Raw genomic sequence first — 15748 nt, 5'->3', positions numbered from 1 at the left:
AGGAACGATGAACTTAGCTTAGAGTTAACTAAGGACTAGTGGGTTTGTACACCCAAACCGATGATCTTAGCCAAGGACCGAAAGTTCTTAACACCTAGATCGAGGGCTACGACACTCCGACCGAAGATCCTGAGCCACGACTAAGAGGCTCCTCGAGCCATACTAAGGGTTTTTAAACCCTAGCCGATAAAAAAGAATCCAAGGCTTAGGTCTCCAGTCTTATGGCCTGTTTGGTTCCACTTTTTAAAACCCAAAATTATTTTTGTAATTTTTGAACCTAAAACCATTTTCTAAAAATCTAAAAAAAAAATAGAAAATTATTTCAAAATATTTTGGGATATTTCCACAAAAATAAAATATTTTGACTAAAGCTCATTTGGTGTTTATTTCTAAACCCTAACATCCTTAAATATTATTGTTTTAATATTTTAAATAACGTTAAAACTTAGAAGCATGGCTAGGATTAGAAGAATAATTAGTTAAACTCAAATGTTATATAATCGATTTTAAAAAGTCAACTTTATAAGTAGAGATCGTTTTTAAAAAGGGTATGGAAGATAAAGCGCAAAAGCTCTTTCCCGAGTATCACCAAATTACGAACTAAAAGAAATTCTAGCTAGTACGTTTATATACGTATGCCAACTTTTATTGATTTTCAAAAATCAATTGGCGACTCTTTTTTTTAAAAAAAAATAATATTTTAAATTAATTATGTTTAACTAATTTAAACTAAAAAAATTTTAAAATTCAAATTGTGATTTGATTACCTTAAATCCCCGTATTATTTCAAAATAAACCTCAAAAAGAATTATTTTTAATTAATTTTAAAAGTTATCAAGAATTATTAAAAAAAATTAAAATTAATGTTTAATTTTAAAAAAAAATTTATGATATGCAAAAATTCTTAAACCTTGAACTTTTCGCAAAATTTAAATTTGCAGGTTTTTTCTGGGAGATATATGTATACAAAATAAAAGTATAATCATATATAAATTAATTATAAAATAGATACAAAGATAAGAAATATATATATTCTTACATTTAATAATATTAGGTTAACAAATTATAAATTAATAATTTAATATACAATTTAAAAAATATATTAGTATTTTGTTTAATTATTTTTTATTTAATATAATAAGTTTATTTAATATATTGAGTTTATTAATTAATATAATTAATATATACAACTATAATAGTGATGATTTTTTCTCATATTTTATCAAACCAATTTAAATATTTAGTATTTAAAGTTTAAATATTTTTATTTGGTTAATTTAACTGTATATTTAAATTATTAAGTTCTTATAATCAATCTTACTTTAATTTTTTATTTCTTATTCAATTATATTTTTCATTATCTAATGATTCAATTTGATTAGAAATATTTTATTGTTAGATATTTTGTCCCAATTTTAGTTTAGATGAACAATATTTAATTAAACATATTTATAAATTTTTTACATTTCTTCTTACAAAAATTAGCACATTTTCATATAATATTTGAGAAAGGATATGATAGGATAAGATAGGATAAAGAAATTTGGTAGAGAGAATGAGAAAGAAATGACTCAATGACTAGTGAAAAAATATAATTTCTATATTTTTTTTATTTTTTTTTCAACCAATAATGTGATTTTATTTCATTCCCTCCCTTATTCCCCTATCATTTCCTAATAATATTTTTTTATTCATCTCCATAAATCTAAATGGTTAAAATATTAAATAATGTTTATCAATTTTAGCTTCACTTTTATCTCAACAATATTTATACACCGTAGTACTTTAAGAAATCAAACATTTCATGTTCAATTTTAAAACGATTTAAATTGAGTCATATTAGTCATGTCCGAAAATAAAACCGAAAAAAAAATAATCCAGTCAAAATCATATTTAAACTAAGTTCTTGGATTTTGGTTATTCAAATTATCGGGTTATTTAGTAATTTGTCATAATTTTGAGGAGGTGGTGATAAAAAAATCACTTAAAAAAATATTATTATATATAATGATAAAATAATAAATAATAAATTATATTTTAATATTTTAGAAAATGAATTAAGTGATGAAAAAGATAGAATTATTTGATAATTTTGAATTATAGTTATTTAAATAACCTATACAGAACAATTTTTTAAAATATTGACAACACGTCCAATAGATCCGAAAATCTAAAACAATAATGTTTCTAAATATGGTGATATTGTTTGGAGAGTTGTACAAAGTAATAAAATTGAAATATATCTTGTTAAAAGAATTGAGCTTATAGGTGGGTAAAACCAAAAACAACTATGAGACAGAGCTATAACATTTCAAATGAAATGAAGCCAACTACAAGTGAAGCTAAAATCCTTCCAGAAGATAGGGTCATACTAGCCATAATAAAGAATAAATCCAGTTAAAAAAAATTGAAAATTGAGTATCTTTAAGTGAGGGGAGAGGGGATACATGGCAACAGTTTACACCTCTTTACAATTCAAAAATACCAGAAATACAGAATCAATAAGTGACAAAATTACATACAAAGACCCCCTCTTTGCAAATTGAATTGCTAGATTTATTTATTAATTTTTTTTTCTCATTTCAAGTCCTCAAAAATCTCATGTATGATCTGAAAATAACTAATAAATCTTCTTCTTCTGTGATGAGAAACATAAGGAGGAGTTCAATAAAGTTAAAAATCATACCATTTGTGTTCTTCCTTCCTAGGTGGTAGTACTAGTATGACCATCGGATGATTCAGTTTCATCACTGCTTGTCAATGGTGGGTTATACTTCTTTAGCAATCTATTTCTGTTTTCCTTCCACCACTCATCTGCTTGTTTCTCTGAGAATCTTCTTTTGCTGTCAAAACAATTCAGAATGATCAAATAAAAACAATATCTATTCAAAACAACTTGGTTTCGTGGTGTAGTTGGTTATCACGTCCTGGGTGAAGCCATTTTCTTTTTGGTCTCCGGTTCGAACCCGGGCGAAGCCATTTTCTTTTTACCTGAATTTTACTCAGCTTGAAGAGTTTTGAACCGTTCTGTAGTTGTATTAAGGTAACATAGACACCATGTTCAAATTGCTCATTAAGTTCTTTCATCCCCATGAATTGCAACACCAACATATCTAGAACTTTCGGCATGTCTGAGATGATATTGATGACTTGTTGTTAACTTCATTTGTTTATGATAGGTGATCCCCATTATCTTCAAATGAGCTGCTGCCCATTGTTTGCCTTTCATGTTCATCATAGCTTAAAATTTCTTCAATCCGACTGCACAATAATTTAAAAGTTTCATTGTTAAGTACCTCCTCTGGCAAACTTTCTGTCATTCCTTTCAGCTGAAACCATATGATGCTCATATTAAGAAGACAATATTACATCAATTATGATGAAACCAAGAAAAGATAGTAATAATAACATGAGCTGAAACAATTGTAATGACCTCCTTTGCAATTGAACATTTGAAAGATCTTTCTCCAGCTGCAAGAGTAGCTTCTGAAATTGTTCTTTGAAACTTTTTAATCTCTTTATCTTGGAAATCCGTTTTATGCTTAAAACCACTAATCTAAAATCAAAAGCAAATTTCTTAGTCCATAAATTTCTCTAACTTATAAACAAATTGGTTTCATACCTGGCTTTGCAATTTCACCACTTCTTTGTTTAGAAACTCATTTGTCTTCTTAAGACTATTGATTACACCCCTAGAGAATGTGGGAGTGGCAGATCGCGGAGGACTTGGTCTCCTAACATATGGTGAAGATGGTCTGGAGTTTGCACCAAATTGTGGTGGAGCTACAATTGGGGCCCGTAAACATTAGGCTAACTACTCCCCCTCTGTGAGTTGGAAGAAATGTAAAACATCTTTCAGTGCTAAAGTTGATGGAACTCTAACAAGTTCAAACAATTTATGTGATAAAGATGTAAACCTGGACCACGGTTTTGCAGGATACTTCATTGTATCAATATTGGGAGACAACAACGTCCTTGATCTTCTAGGCTCCACCCTGTCGGATCATTCTCTAAAATCTATAGAGGTTAGAACGAGGATCAAAACCCTCCTAATAACATTAGTGTAGAAAAATAAAGAAAAGAGAGAAATTTTATTGCTAGTTTATTGGTTGTGATTCTTACATAAGACGTCTAGTGCTTAAATAGTAAAAATTAAATTTGCAGAAAATGAAATAATTAAATAGTAAAATTATGTAATTGATTTGACAATCAATGGCCAATTAGCAAATCAATTAGTCTAATTGATTGATTTACAAATCAGTTAGTCTAATTGATTGATTTACAAATCAATTAGTCTAATTGATTGATTTGCTACTGATTTTCTCAATATTACATTCTTGGAATTAATTTTCTTCCAGAATAATTCTACACTCCGCCTCAAGTTGGGTAGTAGATGTTGAGACTATCCAACTTGCCACAAACTTTCTCGAGTCGGCTTGGTGAGTATGTCAGCCACCTGATTGTGGAATGTAACGTAGAGGAGTGTAATAGAGTCTTGACAGAGATTGAAGAGGGTGCCGATGAATTGTTGATGACATTCTTTCAATTTGACTGATTCAAAAATCATGATTCACTTAGTTAGAGGAGTGGCTTTTGGCTCTTGGCTATTGGCTCTTGGCTCTTGGTTCTTGCCTCTTGGCTCTTGGCTCTTGGCTCTTGGCTTTTGACTCTTGGCTCTTGGCTCTTGGCTCTTAGCTCAGCTCTTGAAGTGAAAAATAATATTTTTTTGACAGATAAAATGTTGAAAGAAATCTATCGAGACATGAAGACGACGTTTGCTAAAAAAGGAGAAAAAATAAATCTGTCGAGACACGAAGACGATACTCGATACAGATTCAACTGAAGTATGGAAAAAAATGCACTGAGATTTGTGATAATAATTTTAAAAAAAATATGAGATTATAGAATCATTTAAGTTCTCCTCTAATGGCTATTTCCACAATTGGAGGAGGCAGCGGAAAATTGTGAACTGGTTTCTTCAAGAAGGAAAAACATGCTCTGATACCATGTAGAAAAATAAAGAAAAAAAGAGAAATTTTATTGCTAGTTTATTGGTTGTGATTCTTACATAAGACGTCTAGTGCTTAAATAGTAAAAATTACATTTGCAAAAAAGTAAATAATTAAATAGTAAAATCATGTAATTGATTTGACAATCAACGGCCAATTAACAAATCAATTAGTCTAATTGATTGATTTGTTACTAATTTTCTCAATATTCCATTCTTGGAAATATTTTTCTTCCAGAATAATTCTACAATTAGTCTCATTCCCCAGCCTCTGTAACTTTTAGTTTATTATAATAAGAGTCACATACACGGTGGGTTTTCCTGGAGTTGGGGCCATAGCTGCTTTCATAACTTTTTTTGAACTACAACCATTGAAATGAACAAGTCCACAATTATAACAGTTATGACTCTTCCTTGTGAAACCAAACGGTTGTCGACAGCCATAGAAAACAGATTGATCAGCTCTCCAGATACCCATTTATGAATGCATATGCTCTTAGTGTAATTCAACCCATGTGTTATGTTCTTTACATGTCTATCTTTCACTGCTTCAACAATTGTCGGTATTTTCCTATCCTATGTATCATCATGTCCCAATCTCCCATGTGTACCACTTCCCCATGTAAATACTTCGCCACGCGAAGTTATCATCGCAACATGATGATGTTCACCGCATGATATTTCATTGACGAACTCACCCACCAATTTGTCCTGACCCAGCATGGTATCTTTCCGTTAGAAGTTGGATTCCCTAGCTGACCGAATTCAGTACTTCCATCTGTGAATACATGGCCAGATGTGATTAATGTAACAGTCATGGAATGACCACATAAGAGAAGAGACGAAACAAAGCTGGATGTAGATGTGGCTCCTTATCACCCTGAACTAATTGTATTTATTGTTGGCGTATGGAGAGAATCATCCAAAGGACATGAAAACTTTTTTTTTTTATAAAATCTTTTATTTTATAAAAGTAATTACAAGAATTATTATTTCTCTCCTTTTTTATTTTTTCTAATTGAGAGCATTACATATTTTATTTATACTAAAAAGAAAAAATAAATTAATTTTCTAATTTAATTAAATTTATTCTAAATTTTAGTAATGCAACATTCTCCCTCTTAGGTCTGGCGTGGTTCGAGATCACGAAAATCGATCAGGTGTTGCCTCATCACTAGTTTTGATGCTAACAAAGTCTTCGTAATTAAGAATGTCGGCTTTATGTTCATTCGTTCAAACAAATTCTACTTTGATTTGACTCCTTCAACACACTCTCGAATGAAATGATATTTCGCGATGTGTTTGTGTTAGGGTCTAAAATCAAGGCCTCGGTCCTAGAATAAATTCCAGCAACGTTCCTCGGCACCCGGTCTCGGTCTTAGTGTGCACATGGGCCATATTTCTGTTTTGTTGTATTATTATTTTGTTTTGCTTTCTTTTCTATTTTACAAACCGAATTCTGTTATTCTTTTAAAGTTGTTGTAACCGAATATTTTAGGGCAAGACATCACCTATATAAGGCTGATCTTTCTTCCCCAAGGACCCATGAATAGAATAATGAAGATATGAACTTCTGCCCTATTCATCTATTATTATTTACTATGGACTGTTTGGTATATACCAACAGTAATTCTCTTCGCACCCTTGATTCTTCTATCCCTTCCCCCTAAATTCTCTATCGAAAACCTTCCGCTGCCCTTTGATTGTAGAATTTCACCGGTCTTATAGATCAAGAACGTGATTCTTGAACCCAAAACACACCTTACGAAACAAGTCGTAACATTCATGGTATCAGAGCAAGACGATTCTCAAATGAAAGAAACCAGATAGCAGCAAAGATGGATGATCTTAAGACCCTACTCGAAGGGCTGACCCAACAATATGCCTCAATGAATGCTGCCCTACAACAACATTTGACCGAACAGGCTGCCTTGCACAATGCTTTTCTGCCAAATATGAACAGAAGGTATGCTGCTGGAAAAAGTTTGACAGCCATTGAAAAATGTGCGTTTAATAATGGCCAAGATCTCGGCACCCGACCCTATAATATTGCTTATCGCTATCTTCCTCCAACCCGACTCACAAATGTTAATATTCCTGAATTTGATGGGACTGATTTGGAGGGCTGGCTCTTATTTGCCGAGCAAATCTTTAGGGAAGGCAAGACGAATGATGCCACAAAGCTAGACATTGTCCGCACTCATTTCTCAAAAGAGGCAAGAACGTGGCATGAATCATATTTGCGGAATCGCAACCATATGGAAGCATTGACGTGGCATAAATTCAAGAAAGATCTCTTGCTGCAATTCGGTCGCAGGCCCTTGTACAATGTCAAACCGCTGCTGCTGCCCAAACCATGCATTGTTAACACGGTCTGGCCGAGCACAAAATGGGAGCCCAATCATAGGTACAAATCCAGATTGTTCATGGCCCCGTCTAATCAGCAAGAAGTTCAAGAACTAGTTCAAGAACCCGTCCAAGAATCAGATTTTTATGACCCACCTTTGGTGCTTGAGACAAGGGACGAACGTGTCATTATCTTGCACACTTTCTCGGTCCAGCAAGGTGCCCCTCGGTCGCGGGTCAACATAATACAAGGCAGCTAGCTAGAAAAGGCCTTGGAAAATCACAATGTTGCTGCCATGGTACAAATAAACAGCAAGAACGAATGCCAAAGTGTTTCACTTGTTTTGGAAGACGTTGCTGAAAATTTTCAAAAAATAATCAAAGGGCTAACCCAGCAACCCAACAACCGAACACTAGCCAGGAAGGTAGTCGAAAGACATGGCTATGTTGTTGCGCATGTGTTGCTGGTCTGGATAAAGGACTGGGCTTGGTTGTTTGAAGATATTCTAGAGTATGCCCGGAAGAAAAATGGCCCTTTTGCTGCACTTGGCGTGCTGGGCCGAAGGAAGGACTGGTCGTGGAGCAGGAAGACCGAAGGCTTCTAAGAAATGCGGTCCTAAGACTCCAACACTTGCTGGACTTTCTGAAGTCCGACCGAATTCTTTGAAATATTCAGCATGCGCATTAGAGGCTCGGCAGACTCGGCAGACCACGGTCTTATTTCGTCGAGGGCGACGAATTTCGAAGGGGGAGATAATGTTAGGGTCTAAAATCAAGGCCTCGGTCCTAGAATAAATTCCAGCAACGTTCCTCGGCACCCGGTCTCGGTCTTAGTGTGCACATGGGCCATATTTCTGTTTTGTTGTATTATTATTTTGTTTTGCTTTCTTTTCTATTTTACAAACCGAATTCTGTTATTCTTTTAAAGTTGTTGTAACCGAATATTTTGGGGCAAGACATCACCTATATAAGGCTGATCTTTCTTCCCCAAGGACCCATGAATAGAATAATGAAGATATGAACTTCTGCCCTATTCATCTATTATTATTACTATGGACTGTTTGGTATAGACCAACAGTAATTCTCTTCGCACCCTTGATTCTTCTATCCCTTCCCCCTAAATTCTCTATCGAAAACCTTCCGCTGCCCTTTGATTGTAGAATTTCACCGGTCTTATAGATCAAGAACGTGATTCTTGAACCCAAAACACACCTTACGAAACAAGTCGTAACAGTTTGATACGACCATGAAAAATTGGGTTTCTTCATGAGTGCAAGTGTGGACTTGTTGTCGACGTAGAACTTCACTGCTTAGGTTTCAAACCACTTAGTTCGAACAATAATGATTCCAACCAAAGTGTTTGATACGTTGTCGCTATTGCAGCCATGAATTATGTTTCACATGAGGACAATGCCATTGTTTTCTGTTTTTGAGAGTTCCACGAAACAAAACTATCATTAATGTAAAACGCAGTGCCCCTATACTTTTCCGGTCATCTAGGTCACATGCGAGATCAGTGTGAGAGTAACCCACTATTTCCTCATCACCACCTTCTTTTTCGAGAAAATTCAGTACTCTTTTTTCTAACATTCATTCTCATGTTCTCCCAATTTTCTTTATAATATGGCATATTGTTTGTATTAGTTTTTTTTAAAATTTTATTTATGTAATCGTGTTTCTAATTTTGTTTATGGATTTTTCAAAAAATACTTATTTATTTTTTCACTCATAAAAAAATCAAAAGAAAACCTCAAACAAGTTCTTGGGCCTTTCTTTATTATTTAAATTCTAATGTAAGTCTGGCCCATTAATCAGCCGAACGTGAACCCTAGGAACTCTGTCACAGCTATTTAAACCTAGATAACATTCATATCTCCCAATTCATCTCTATACGATTCAAATTTTCGTTTTTTATTTCTTATTATGATTGTGTTTTGGGAGATGATGCTAAACTTCGCTATTAGCTTAGGCTCAAGATCTGAGCTCTGCTGAATCGAATCATTTTGCACGTCAGTCTGATCCCAAGCCTTTGAATTCTACCCTCGATGAATTTTGATTCATTTTCACTAGTTGCTTATTGTCTTATCGAAATGCCTCTTTGAGTAGCCTTATGAATTTCTCCAATTAAGGAGAATTTGTTTCGTATTTGGCTTAGTTAGGATGCAGATAGTAATCTTAAGGCTTTGCTTTGATTGGATCTTCACGTTTGATTACACTGAATATCCTCTAAGCATCGTCTTACAAATGTTTATCTGTAAGGTTGATTTTTAGATTTTCAGTTGTTATGCCCTCGAATAATCGTAAAGATTGACTGCTTAATTGTAGTCGTTATTCATTTCGGTTCAGACAAGGGCGCAAATAAAAACAAAGTTGATTGAGGCGGAGATTGGTTAGATTGAATGATCTTCGTTCTTCTGCCGTTTCCTCTCCTTCAATCGCAACAGTTTGAAAAGGAAGAACGTTTCGATCTGAGATCTCTTGTTCCTTCTTCCAAATTGTTTCTACATCTTGAATAGAAATTGATTGCAAACTTGAATAGAAGATTTTTTTAATTTTATTGAAGTCCTGGGATCAACTTTTTTTTTTGTTTTCCTGCTTTTTTCGATCTGACCTCCAAGAACATGATTAATCCGTCTACTGTATCAGATCAAAACCAAACATTTCAGCATCCACTTTTCTTACTTTTTCTCACTTGATTGCTCATCTATTTTTATACCTATTCTCCAGAAAAAAACCATGACAATATTCTCGAATCTGAAGACTGGGAGAGAACATTGATGAAGATGATTATTTGGAAAATTACTTATTATTCAAGGCATAGCTTTTAAATAGAAATTAGGGCATGATCTTTCTATACAAAGAAAAATAAAGTATATTCTAACTGCCTGAAATGCCAAATATATCTATATTCAACATCCCCTCCTCAATGTTGAGTTTGATGGAAATTCATTAATCCCAACTTAGAATAGAGAAATTAAAAGCACTTAGGATGAAGAACCTTTGTAAATGTGTCTGCAATTTGTGAAGTATGAATATATTTTAACTAGTTTCTAATCCAACAATAAAAGAATTGACAAATGAGGAGTAAATTCAAAATCAAGATATAACATCAAAATCAAGATATAACTAAGTTACTATATTTTGTTTCTTGATATTTTAAGAGATTATTTATTCAAGAAAGTTTAAACAAGAATCCCAATCAACATCACAATAAACTTGAAATTTCATAGATTTAACATTTCTATATAAAAATTAGTATTTTTAAGTTACTTTACCCATCTAAGAGAGCATGAATTGGCTTAGTTGTACAACATAAGTAATATCTAGTCTAATAAAATAAAGTTATAACTGTCGTTCAACTAGCCTTTTGTATCGGTCTTGAGCATCAAAAATTGTTCCATTGTCATTGCACAATTTAAGACTTGATTATAGCAGTTTTGACAAGTTTTACTCTATCAAACATTATCTCTCAGAATATCTATTGCATAAGTTAAAGTCTTTAAGAGACTAAAAACTCTGAATGTCTGATCCAACAATCAAAACAGGACAAAACTAAACTCTTGATTCAAGCCTATATAAACTTTTTCATTAGTTGAATTATAAAATATAATACATAACAATAGTCAAAATCTTAGAAAGACAGAAAAGTTTTGAAGATTTTTAAGAAAACGTGATTTGCATAGTCGACATGATAGACACATCCACGATTTTTAAGGAAGCGCAATTGGCACAACGTCATCCACGACACGATCGGCATAGGCGACACAATATTGTCTTGAGTCGGAGGTCATAAAATTGACACATAAATTAGCATTGATCAAAGTAAGCGCGATCGACACAGGCGACACAACACGATCGACACGGGATACACAATAGGCACAGGCGACACGACCCGATCTGCACGGACGACATGATATTGTCTAGCGTCGTTCTGTTGTGTAATTGACTTTGCCTATTGTTTTTGGTTTCTTTTGGCTACTTTTTTGGGGATCTGTTGGTTGCCGTTTACTGTGCAGTTTGATTCTCAATTAGGCTAGTCTAGGTTGGGTGGTTTTTGCTAGCTCCTTTGTTGAAATCTGATGTTGTAGATTACTGTTGTTGATTTCTGCTTCAGGTTTGAATTGTTGTTGTTTGCTAAGGCATTTGGCTGTTTATTGCGCAACTAAGCCACGATGAGCCTACGCTCGACTAGCATCCGCTTAACCAGCCTCCGTTTGACCAGCCTCTGCTCGACCAGCCTCCTTAACCGACCTAAAAGCATAAGGAAAAATAATGGGAGTTTAGAGAAATTGGCTGAAAGGGCTGCAATTTCTTTTAGTTGTCTGACCGATCACAACACTGTTGATGCAGATGACGCTGTCTTCAATCCAACTACTGCATCAACTAGTCACATGGCTGGTCTGTCAACCGGTCGCGCCCGTCTCCTAACTCATCTCCCAACATCCCCCTCCCCTAACTGGTAATGTAGTCTCCACCCCGACCGGCCTGACTACTGTCAACTAAACCAGCAGCACTACTCTTTCGACAGGCCATGTCGCTGCCACCCTAACCAGTCACGATCCTATTTTTTCAGTTGGGCTCACCTCAGCCACTATGGCATGTCACCACATCCTCACCCCGACCGCTCAAATCCCCGATAAGTTATAAATTATAGGACGAAATGAAATCGCAAATCTGGCGGGCATTCATAACCAAATTCTCAAGTCCCTCGCCTAGTTCCAAAGGCAAGAACTTGTCATGACCAATGAAAGGAGTGAGAAAATCATTTTCCAATTCAAAATTCGATTCGAGCAAGATTGGAACTCATTCAACAAAGTCGAATACGAGGAAATCGTTCTATGGTCGGTTAGTGTCATGATGGGGTTCTACAAGTGCCTCAAAACCTATGTCTACACTACACAAACAAACGCAAACCGAACATGGCAAACCAACAAGGTTTGGGGCAAAAACGGAACAGCTAATGGAGGCAAGCTTAATGTGGATCTTATCTTAAAAACTAAAATGCTCGAACACCTGCTACAAATCAAACTCCCCCTGGAAATTGAAGAGGGACACGTCAACGATTGGAAGGGAGTAGGGCTGCAAATGAGTCAAGCTACTCGTGAGCCGCTCGATCAAAGCTCGGCTTGAGCTTAACTTTGACCGAGCTCGAGCCGAGCTCGAGCCGACTCGTTTAAAATTCGAGTCAAGCTCGAGCTCATATAATGCTTGCTCGATGGCTTGTCGAGCTTTTTCGAGCATAAGTATAGAATATATAATTTTTTATTTAATATTAAAACTCAAAAAATATATTTTTCCTTCTCTTTCTCTTCAAAGCCCATATGAAGGCCCATAATCCATAAGTAAAACCCTAATTTCTAACATATCTACGACTTTTCATTTAACCTAATATTCTTCATCTAATTGCTTCTTCATCTTTCATTCTTTCTTCATTTTCTCTTCCATGCCTCTTCTTTCATATTTCTTTTATTTTCTCTTGCATCTTCACCATTTCTTTCCTCACTCTTCACCGTTCTTTCACTCATAATCTTTTCTTCATTCATTCTTCACAATTTCTTTAGCTCTTAATCTCTTATTCTTTAGTCTTCACATATTTTTCACTCTTCATCTATTCATTTTCTTCTTTTTTTCGTCTTTACATCGATCTCATTCAGAAGAGGCTTACAAGTAATTAAATTTATTTTCACTTTTATGATAACTATTGTTTTTCTTTTTATTTAACTTTGATCTTTTTTACCTTGAAACCTAGCAACAAAGAAAGGAAAATCTATTTTATTAGTGAACTCAGTGGTAAGATAAGTCTTGTTTATCTTTTTTTTATGTATTAAAAGAAATTTATGTTTATATATTTTTTTCATGTATTAGGATAAACTTAGATTTCGATTATTCTATACATAGGTTGGATGAATATATAGAATAATACTAATTGGTTTGGATTATTGTTAGGATCGGGGTCGCCCTTAGAGGTCCGGGGTTCCGGTTTTGGAAGGGTTGACCGCTTACAACAACACAACACACTCTGATTGATGATAGTCCGGTTAGAGACTACAACCGTTCTCAACACTACGTAAACTGTTACAGACTCTTGAACCGGGTTCAAGTGCGGAAATGTCTATTTCAGTTTGAAGCAACACACATGACTTGGATGATGTTTATGGGGAGTCGGTTAAGGAGGATTGATAGACCGTTTTTGGTTTAAGAATAATGTTTCGGTTAATAGTAGTTCGGTTTTAGAGTAAATAAGCAGGAAATAAGTAAAAGACACAAGACATGATTTTTTATGGATGTTCAGAGCAAACCCTCCTACGTCACCTCTTCTTCTCAGATTATGAGAAGGATCTCCACTAACTTGAATGTTAGAACACTCACACAATGCCGAACGAGCCTTAATCGCTACTTGTCGGTTACACCACTCACTATGATGTAATACAATAACTTTTTACACTTGGTAAAATACACACACAATACACAAACACTTTCGGAATTTCAATCACTTATGCGTAAAATCTTTCGTTTTCTATTTCTTCTCTCTTGAATGAGCTTTTTCATAATGATCTCACTTGTATTTACGTATTCGCGGGAGAGTCTTGTTTCTTGAAATGATTCAGCTTCCTTTTATAGTGAAAAGATGACAACAGTCATCTTTTCTCTCTCTAGGAGATTGGTCACTGGAAGCCGTGCCGGTTGACACATGGCAGACATGCATAAGCCGGTTTGGACACATGGAAGACATGCAAAAGCCGATTTAGACACATGGCAGACATGCATAAGCCGGTTTGGACACATGGCAGACATGCATAAGCCGATGGTTTTTCTCTCTTACATATTCTTCAAGGAATATTGTAATAATTATCTTGCCCCATGCCTGGTTTCTTCTCTTACATATTCCCAAGGAATATTGTAATCATTATCTTGCCCCATGCCTGGTTTCTTCTCTTACATATTCTCAAGGAATATTTTGTTTGTCTTAATACGTTATCTTCAAGATATTTTGCAACTCAACTAGTCCTGAACTTGAACCGGATTTCTGCACAAAGGTTGAACCTGTCCGGATTTCATCTCAAACCTGAGAGTATTTATTAACCGGAGTTGATGGTAATTAATGACCGGAGCATATTTATGACTGGAGCGATTCATTTAATAAACCAGAGCATTTATGACTGGAGCGGCTGTATTTAATCAACCGGAGCATTTAATAAACCGGAATTCATTTCATGCTTTATTAAGTGTCGGTTGACCGATCCGGTTTGACCGGAGCCTTCTTTCATTAAACTTATTTCATTAAATGCATGTTTGACCGATCTCATTGACCGAGCTTTCACTTCAAATCGAAGTCAAACAACCGAACGCTCCGGTTGTTTACCACTACGCTACAACAACTTCTTGTTATATTTAAACCAATTAATATAGTTGATATGACTTAGCGGTTTAACATATTTATTTGAACTTAATTTATCTATTCATTAAACCTTTCATAAGTTCTAACAATTATTTTCTAACAATTTATCCCTTTTTGATTATTTAGAATAAATATTCAAAAATTGTAATGTGTGGCCGGTTTAAAATTAATCTACTTAATTTTTCTAACAATTTCTCCCTTTTTGATTATTTAGAATAAATATTCAAAACTTGTAATTGTTGGCCGGTTTTTAAAAAGCTTATATTTGTTTGGCCGGTTTTAAAGAGATTATATTTGTTTGGCCAGTTTTAAAGAGATTATATTTGTTTGGCCAGTTTTTTGGAAAAATAGTTTGGTTTAAGGAGAACTTTATATTTCTAACATTTTTTTTTGGAAAAACTGTTTGGTTTAAAGAGAGCTTTATTTTTCCTAACAATTTTTCTTCAAATTTTATAATTTAACAATCCTAAAATATTTTTAAGGGAATAAAACTTAGACTCGAGAAGTGGCTTTGTGAGGATGTTAGCCACTTCATGTTTGTTCCCTTCATATGATGTGTTCTTCAGTAGCCGACTGCCCGGATGCAATGATGTCTTTTCCAAACTTCTGTCTTGATTTACCTGCATTCATAGACAATAGAGAATTTGGTCCCCATTTTTCTTTGGGTCCGTGGCTTATTAGTCCCTTGGGAATCCAGACTTTAATAAGTCGGATAACTTTCCCGGTTATTGTTCTAATTACTTTTTCGGTGCTTGGCTTGACATCTTTCTGTTGTCCTAAGAGTGCCTTATTTTGTGGTGACTTTTGATTAATAATATGTGGTCGTAGATCGGTTTGTTTACCTGCTGGACGGTTGACTTTCCTTCTCTCAAGATGAAGCCATTTTTCCGAGTCAGTTGGACTTACATATTTTATTTCTTTTTCTGGTTTTGAGTCACGTTGTGCCTCATTGTCGGTTGAAGAGCTCTTGACAAATCTTATAAAGGGAAGATTGT

The 15748-nt window shown here is 34.5% G+C and overlaps 1 non-coding gene and 1 pseudogene across 1 annotated transcript; one reads left to right on the top strand and one right to left on the bottom strand.

The window, feature by feature from the left end:
• Positions 1 to 2704: 2704 nt before the first annotated feature.
• LOC124943307 overlaps positions 2705 to 15748 on the bottom strand; it is a 36400-nt pseudogene continuing 23356 nt past the window's right edge.
• LOC124944144 lies at positions 9288 to 9380 on the top strand. The gene has a single exon (XR_007099805.1). It is a non-coding gene; the product is annotated as a small nucleolar RNA Z122 (small nucleolar RNA).

The sequence above is a fragment of the Impatiens glandulifera genome, chromosome 6 (assembly GCF_907164915.1).
Source record: "Impatiens glandulifera chromosome 6, dImpGla2.1, whole genome shotgun sequence".
NCBI lineage: Eukaryota > Viridiplantae > Streptophyta > Magnoliopsida > Ericales > Balsaminaceae > Impatiens > Impatiens glandulifera.
Note: the sequence above shows the minus strand (reverse complement) of the source record. Positions and strands in the feature narration are given on the sequence as shown.